Source organism: Setaria viridis, chromosome 3 (genome assembly GCF_005286985.2).
Source record: "Setaria viridis chromosome 3, Setaria_viridis_v4.0, whole genome shotgun sequence".
Lineage (NCBI taxonomy): Eukaryota > Viridiplantae > Streptophyta > Magnoliopsida > Poales > Poaceae > Setaria > Setaria viridis.
Window position 1 is genome coordinate 29,741,790 of NC_048265.2, and position 8,775 is coordinate 29,750,564.

An 8,775-nucleotide genomic window follows, 5' to 3' on the forward strand; every position below is an offset into this window, starting at 1 on the left:
AGGTTGTCTATATGAGCGACAAGGCGCGAGTCATAGTCACGGGCGAGAAGAAATGGTCGTAATCCTGGCCAATGTATGAATCTGCCTTGTGATGTTGAAGATATGACCAGTCCTTGGGCTAAATCGGATAACGGTATCTCTGATGGATAAACCGAGTCAGACTCGACATCTTCAGCGTGCCCGAGTTCTAGTTGAATCCGAGTAAGAAAACCTTGGTGAACTTCGGCTGCGTTGCGGAGTCCGTGCGGGAACCTCTTTGAAGTCGAAACCAACTTGGGAATTGACGGGGACCGACTAGTCCGAAGCGAAGTCGAGTCCGACGCGTAGTTGAACTCAAAATTTTCAATTTTGAAATCTTGGTTTTTTCTGGCCCGATCTTCTGCTTTCTTCTCCTGAGTGTTGATGATCTGGCGCCGGAATGAACCCGAGCCATCGGCAATGCAAAGCCAGGATCCGAAAACGAAGGTGGCGCCCACTTCGATGAAGAAGAGGGGCTTGATGATGACCGTTGCCATTGAGTTCGCGCTGAGAAACTTGACGAGTTCCCCTACCTGGCGCGCCAGCTGTCGGTGTTTTAAACCGGCAACCCGCCTAGGGGGTACCCTAGGTGGTCTTTTATGCAGTAAGGATCGTCGAGAATCAAGGAATCAATGGTGACGCAAGGAACACTATTTAGATAGGTTCAGGCCGCTAGATCGCATAATACCCTACGTCCTGTGTGTTGGTTTGTATTGATCTTGGATGAACTGGAGTTGTTCGTGTTTGAGGGGGGCCCCTGCCCGCCCTTATATACACGGGAGGGCAGGGTTACAAGTCCGAGTCCTAGTCGAGTACTATTACAGAGTTCTACTCGGTAAGGCCTGAGTAGTTTTTCATATACATACTTGACTAGTCTGAGTGGGATAAGCCTATCCCTTGTCCTGATCATATCCGAGTACGCCCCTTAGTGGGCCGTCCAAGGTCTACTCGTGGGCCTGGGGTGCATGCCCGACAGTGGGGAGAGAGAGGCCGGTGGGAAAGGATAAGTTAAGGCTGATGGAGAGAGAGAGAGAGAGTAGATCGGGAGGAATAAAAAAAGAGTGGATATAGTCCCGGTTGTTGGTTTCAACCGGGAGTAAAGATCATCCTTTAGTCCCGGTTGGTGGGAATAAAAAAAGAGTGAATATAGTCCCGGTTGTTGGTTTCAACAAAGAGTAAAGATCATCCTTTAGTCCCGGTTGGAAACACCAACCGGGACAAAATGAGTGGCTTTTAGTCCCGGTTGGTGTTATCAACTGGGATTAAATGCCCCACCAGTTTCCTTCGTTGTTCCTAACCATTACTATCGGGACTAAAGGTGGCTCTGTAGTCCCAGTTGATATTACTGACCGGGACTAAAGAGCCCCCTTCAGAGCTGGTTTTTGGACCCGGGACTAAAGGAAGTCCCAGATCCAAAAAAGACCGAGACTAAAAACGTTGGATGGAAGTTCTATTCTCTACTAGTGGCAATCCGACGACAAGGACATCATCTGTGCCTCAGAGTCACTATTTTATTTGCCTTTGCACATATCCACCATTCTATATCTTCTCATGCTTGAAAATCTTACATTATGTGGATATTCTTATGATCATTGGCTCGGAAGGTAGGCGACCGTTAGAGAGTTTTCTTAATTCAATAATATAAGTGTTGATTCCTGCTAGCTTTGTCCAAACTCCACAATATAATTGCGTGACCTTTGAGAGATGAGAGCTTGCAGATAAATAGGATAGCCACCTTTTTAATTGAGCGACATGTAAGCACCTGGAAAAGAATTCTTGTTTCAACTTTTGTTGCAGGGAGAATGTTTTATGATGAAAGGAAAACCCTCCAAAGAAAACCAAAAAGTAATTGTGGTTGATTCTTAAAGTTACTTGGCTCTAATAAAAGCTATGGGGTAAGTCTTGCTCGGATTATTCTTTGAAGACCCATACTTTGATTATCTTTGCTGCTCCTCTAATCTTTTGTTTAAAGGACTAGGTACTTAACTCGCTTGCTCAGGTTTGGTTCAAGATCTTTGTTCAACTCTTTGGAGAAGTTTATAGTCGCCTGACTTGCTCAAGGACGAGCAAGAGCTAAGCATGGGGGGATTGTCGACGCTCGTTATTGACACACTTGTAGTGCTATTTTAACTAGTGTTTTCATGCATATTCTTATAGTAACCCGCCACTTGGCACCTGAAATAACCCCATTTTGCATATGTGTTATATTTTAGAGCATATTGTGTTTTGACAGAAAATACGACATAATCAGGGGGATTTTCATAAAGAGCGAAATGGATATTTGGACATGTGTCGTTGAGGGAAGCCTGCACGAGGAAGGAGAGGACCAGAAGGGATAGAAAGGGCCCAGGCTGATCTGCTTGGGACCCTATAGGCCAATCGGCCCAGCCCATTCCAGGGCTCGGTCGAGCTCCCGTTTCTTCAACATCAAGTCCATGACATATCTAGGGCTTTCCCACTGACCATCGACCCAGAGCCACCGCCTATGAAGGACTATAAATATCCCCTCATGGATTACAAGGAAGGGAGAGTTGGAGAAAAGAGGAAACACCACGCAAACACTATCCACTGCCACCACAAGGTTGGGAAACGGAGAGAACATTGGATCTATAGGAGGCCACGCGAAGCGGAACACTAGAGGAGGCAGAAACCTCCCAAGATGATCGGCTTGGAGGTGCCCAGGCTGATCGGCTTGGGGCTTTCTCGCCCCCGTTCGTCACATCTTCGGTCCAGCTAATCTACAGGGCATCCTTTACCCCCTTTTGCATCAACATGTATAAGATCATGGGGTAAAGTCTCTGTTTGTCCCCAGGGTTGTATGGAGATCTTTATTTGTAATCATTGAACCTCTTGTTTAATATCTATTTGTTATCAATCATATTTTGATGATGCTCTTTCATATAATGGCTGGCCAGCGCTACTTTGGGTTGCTTTATTGCTTACCTAGAATGAGCATCATGTCATGTTCTTATTGTCCGACAGTTGAGTACCCTTGTGTAGTGACGGTATGCGAGAAGTAAAGTGTTGGACATGGTGCACATTCACTCACGATAACACTTAGATCTAGTTCTTTCATTCATGGCGATTGCAAGTGATCCTAGATCCCTAGGACAAGTGTTCCACTTATCTTGTTCACATCCTTTGCTCTCTATCTGCTTTGATCTAGACTGCTTATTTCTTTTGCTAGTATAATTTTATCCAATACAAAGAGCTTTCGGTTACATAGATTAGTGCTTAGTTAAGTGTGCAAATCCCTTATTCTGTGGATTGATAAACCTTGGGGAAATCTCTAAGGGAAAAGCTACAACTAATCCGTGTGCTTATAGTTCACAACTTGACGTGCTAATTGCCATCGACAAAAGGCTACATACATAACCTACCTCTTGTGAATAGGTCAACTCTACTTCCCTTACCCCCAAAGACAATATCTAAGGCCTTCCCTCGTACCAAGAAGTGGTGGTCCTCCTGTGACCCAAGATGGCAAATTAACTGCTTTCATACTTGTGCGGCTAGTGCTAAATTGACACAGAGGATTCGTGTGGCCATAACAAACAGTGAAGATCCACCTCCCCAAAGAGTTCAAAAGTACGTACTTGACAAATGCAGAAAATGGAATTTGGTATGGGTTGGTCTCAACAACTTGCTCCTCTAGCATTTTTCTTTTTATCGAACTAGTGAATGATACGAAGGTAGACTGGTGTAATTTTCATATCACTCTAATTAGGCTACTTTTAATTGCATGTATAAATAAAAATCTCTCCATTCTCCCTCATTCAAAAAATCTCAATTTTCTCTATCTCTAAAGTATAAAATAAAGCATAATAATAATGAATGAAGGGAGGATGAAGTAGCTAACTTTACAATATTTTGGATGAGTGAAATCCCCACGAAATTGAGGAAAAAAAATCGGGCAGCACCTCCCTAAGCTTCCTTGGTCTCCATGGAGAAGGAGCCCAAGCTGTCGGTCAATGAGTGGCTCGGGCTCGAGGAAGAAGAAACTGATGTTTATAGGGAGGACACCAACCGGGACTAAAGGCTACCAATTAATCCCAATTGAGAGGCTCGGGCTCGAGGAAGAAGAAACTGATGTTTATATGGAGGATATTTAGTCCCGGTTGGTAACACCAACCGGGACTGTTACCAACCAGGACTAAAGGCTATCAATTAATTCCAATTGGAACCACCAACCGGGACTAAATGCCCCACCAAATTGCCACGTGGGCGATGGCCATTACAACCGGACTAAAGGGGGCTCTTTAGTCCCAGTTGTTGTGGCAGTTGGACCCAGGACTAATGCTCCTTTAGTCTTGGGTCCAAAATCGTTCGAGACTTATATCGCTGGATGGAAAGTTGTTTCTCTACTAGTACTAGTGCACATTGGCAAAATAGATCTATGTGGCACATGTGACCGTATATGCACGTATTTGACAAGTTCTTGCATCTGTTTGCACATTTTGCTACTTAGACTAAAGTGATACAATCATATAAGTTGTGGTATGGGGGTGTAATTTACTCTTTTGTTTTTTAACAGATATTCACATAGATTACGAAACGCGTGGATTTTTATCTACTTCCTCGTTGCTCATATATCTATCTATCTATTTTTTATACCTATACAGACTCTATAGAATATCCCACATTAATCGGAGGAAAGGAAAAATCTCTAGCCATTGATGCACCGTAAGGTCCAATTTTAACGGTTCAAATTAAAGGAAGTGCAATCCATATAGTTATGTCAAAATATTTAAGGAATATGAGTCTTGGGGTTCTCCACTGCAGCTTCCTTTCACGAGCTACACGTGCATCAGTTCGACACTTAGGCTAAAAATAGATCAATCCCTCCCTAAAATTCACGTGCATTAGTTAGGTTCTGGAGAAAAATTCCTAGCTCCCTCTTCCCAAATGCTAGGGAATCTGTATCCCTTTTAATAACAGCAAGATTTGATGGAAGCTGGCGTGCTAGGCTCTCTTCACTCATGCTGCCCGTATATCTTCTACGGAGTCTTTACAGTTCTCTACCCTCCAGCGGTGATCCATGGACTAATTTTTAATTCAGGTCACATCGGATATTTGATACCAATTAGAAGGACTAAACATGAACTAATTATACAACTAATTGCATAATCCATAGCTAATTCGCGAGACAAATCTATTAAACCTAATTAATCCATAATTAACGCATATTTACTGTAGCATCACCTGATCAAATCATGGACTAATTAGGATTAATAGATTAGTCTCGCGAATTAGTCTTCATTTATACAATTAATTTGTAATTAATATATATTTAATACTTCTAATTAGTATATAAACATTCAATGTAATAGGGACTTTAGTCCCTGAACCAAACAGGCACTTATTGGCAAACAAGTTTTGTCACGATTTAGATGTAAATTGTGAGGAGAAGTCAGCCAACTTGCTCCAACAGATTCGATAGCCTAGCAACACGTCAGAGAAAGCTGGATGGTGACACATGTGAGCAGTACTCACGGTATCGATGGAGGATGCACACCAGTCAACGCTGGCATATCTATACATGAGCTAACCATAGAGTTCATATGTTTTGAAGGAAACATAATGAAGGAAACATAATGATAAAAATAGAGGGGAAAACATGTTACATGAATAGAAACCATTCATATATATCAACTTAGAAATATACATTATGCAAATCGAATTCAATAACATTATGTGAACTAGCCCGTGCATTCGCACTGGTTTACGGCTAGTGGATTCTAACTTCTAAGACTTGCTATATACCACGTGAGTGTCACATGAATTTCACAAGTTCATGCAATTTTTCAGGAGGCTCGAGTTTTAAACTTCTGTAGGCAACGACGAGTATTCCTTTGCTCCAAGAAATTAGTTTCATATGTTTTGAAGGAAACTTAATTATAAAAGTAGAGGGAAAAACATGTTAAATGAATAGAAACTATTCATACGTATCAACTTAGAAATATACATTATACAAATTGAATTTAATAACATTATGTGAACTAGCCCGTGCGAATGCAGGTGTTTACGGCTAGTGGATTCTAATTTCTAAAACTTATATACCACGTGAGTGTCCCGTGAATGAATTTCACAAGTTCATGCAATTTTTCGGGAGGCTCAAGTTTTAAACTTCTGTAGGCAACACCGAGTATTCCTTTGCTCCAAGAAATTGGTTTCATGGGATCTGATTCCTTCAAGCAAGAACCACAGTGAGTTTGAAGAACATGACAGCACGACAAAGTGCATATATATAGTCGGTTGACCCTAGTCCCAAATTCACCGATGTCAGGAGCCCATCGGCCTATTCGCTTCAGCTTATTCAGCCGACTTATCAGCCACCAAACAGTGTTTTTCTCTCACAACAAATCAGCCGTTTTAGCTTTTCAGCCGGCTTATAAGCTGAAGCGAACAGGCCACATGTCTCCTAGACTCCTACCCGTTCCGACACTCCCTGCCACAGCGGCTGAAGGACATCCCCTAAATCCCTAATCGATGGATCTACCATACAATACATATGCATTGTGAAGAGCAGACACTAAAGTGAATTTGATCACCAAGCGAAGCACTGGAGTCCGGAGATATACACTTTGACAGGTCACAGAACCTCTACAGCCACAAGACAGACAGGCCGAATGGTGGAACGGCAACTGGTTTCCAGGTTAATGAGTTCCATGCAGCTGGAACCTTTGTCATGGAAGGCTGAGAAATTATCATGTTGACCCAACCAGCTTGATCGCTTCAGCATATATCTTCAAGGGGAAAAAACATATAATCAGCATATAACATGAAATGCGTCGAGTAACATTGGTATGTTGCAGGAATTTCAGGATATTCCAATACGTTCGCAGTCCATTTGATGAGGACACCACGAGTACATCTACACCAGCAGCACCTCAGGCGCCTCCAGTTGCTCCTCCACCTCAGGCGCCTACAGTTGCTCATCCAGTTGGGCCAATCCCTCGAGCCCGTGCGAGAGAATTAAACTTCACCATGCTGTTAAGGAACGAAGGCCCATCGGAATAAGAAGATGGCCCAACAGGGCAACCCAGGTGGGGCGCCTAGGGTTGGGCACGCGTGACCCCTTCGGACTCCAGGGGCTGCGTCCCCTTTATTTAGTCCGAGTCCTTTTTGTTTACGACTGGAGTTTTGTTTTACATCTAGCTTTAGCTACTCTTGAACACGCGCAAATACGCGCTGTCCTTGTGTGATTCAGAACTCCACCTTCGAGTGATATTTAGATTGCTCGCCTCTTTTTCTTGTTCGTTCTTCGATTGCGGACAGGAATTGATCTTCGTGATCAGGCTGATCTCGCACTGGCGAGGTTGGTAACCATCGGGAGTTGGTTCAGCGATTGCATTGGCGCTTCGGTTTCGCTCGTCGTAGTCGGATCGTGAGGGTCTACTTCCACCAAGTCGAATTTATCTCCACTCACCGAAAGATCGGGCACTCCGACTCTATCAAGTGGTATCAGCTTTCCAGGTTGATCGGTGAGTTTTACCGAGTGTTTTTCCCTTCCTACAGTCCACAAAAACAAAAAGAAATTTTTTTCAGATTAGATCCTTGTCCCAGCAACCATTTAGCCTCGCACATTCTTTCAATAAGTGTCTTTGTTGAATTTGTGTGCCTACTCGTTCAATTGTTGATGGTTACTTGTGTTTAATCTCTTGTTTCTCGTTTTCCCTCTAACCCTAGTTTTCGCCGCCGCCGTCGTTCCACTGCTCGCCAACCCTACCACGCCGCGCCCACCGCCCCCCCCCTCGCGACAACCGCGCCGCACCATCCCACCCCTCCGATCGCCCCTCCCCTGCAAAAAAAGAAAAGGGTTGAAAGCAATCAAAAAAAAAAGGAAAGAAGAAAAAAAAGGAAAGAAGAAAAAAAAACAGGGAGAAGGAAGGTGATCCGGTTTACTCTAGAGAGAGAGTATCTTTTTTTTACCGGAATACCCCTGTACTTTCGGAAAAAGTGTGCCATAATTTGTTGTTTGAGATCCTCTGTGTTCATATTATCAGTTTTGGGGCACCCTCTGTGGAAAAAAAACAGAAAAAAAAAACAAAAGAGGTGCGCGCCCTCTCCACCTTTGCCTCTGTTCTTTCGATTTCCCTTGTTACCAGCAACTCTTGTTACGTGTTTGGCACTATCTTTCAACTTTGCATTATTGTTTGATTGTGCTAATCCTTCATTTGAGTGCAGCCTTCCCAGAACTCCACATAGTTCTACGACGAGCATATTTTGTTTCTCCAGGCAATCGCTCCTCCAATCTTTCGCGAGTTCCACCGGTTGGTTGCAGTTCGCCCCTGTGTGGGTGGTAAGAACGGATAAGAATTTGATAACAGCACTAGTGTGAGCGCCTTGTGAGCCGTTACACCCCTGTTTTGTCGTCGCTTGTGTTCTTGTATTTGCGCTAACCATGGCAGATGATGTCGATGCGGGGGCTAACCAGCTGCAGGGCATACGGGCACAAGTTGAAGGGCTTGTCACCGACATTCAGACGATTCATGAACGGCTGGACTCGACGATCTCCTCGACGACCGAGCGGTGTGATCAGCTCGACCTTGCACAGACGACCGCTAAGGCCACACTCGACTCAGTTGTGGCAAGACTCGATGCATTGCACACAACAGTCGCAGAGTTGCAGCAGAGTTATGGTGGTGACTCAGACCAGGACGATGGCGACCGCCGAGGCCGTGCCCGCCGCGTGCCACGCCGTCCCGGTGGTAATGATTCCTTTTCCAAGATTAAATTTAAAATTCCACCTTTTAATGG

At 44.0% G+C, this 8,775-nt stretch overlaps 1 long non-coding RNA gene across 1 annotated transcript; it reads right to left on the minus strand.

Moving 5' to 3' along the window:
* Positions 1–6,727: 6,727 nt before the first annotated feature.
* On the minus strand, positions 6,728–7,804 carry LOC140222386 (uncharacterized). The gene is made up of 2 exons (XR_011897840.1): positions 7,641–7,804; positions 6,728–7,527 (listed from the first exon to the last, which is right to left on the minus strand). It is a non-coding gene; the product is annotated as an uncharacterized lncRNA (long non-coding RNA).
* Positions 7,805–8,775: the final 971 nt, after the last annotated feature.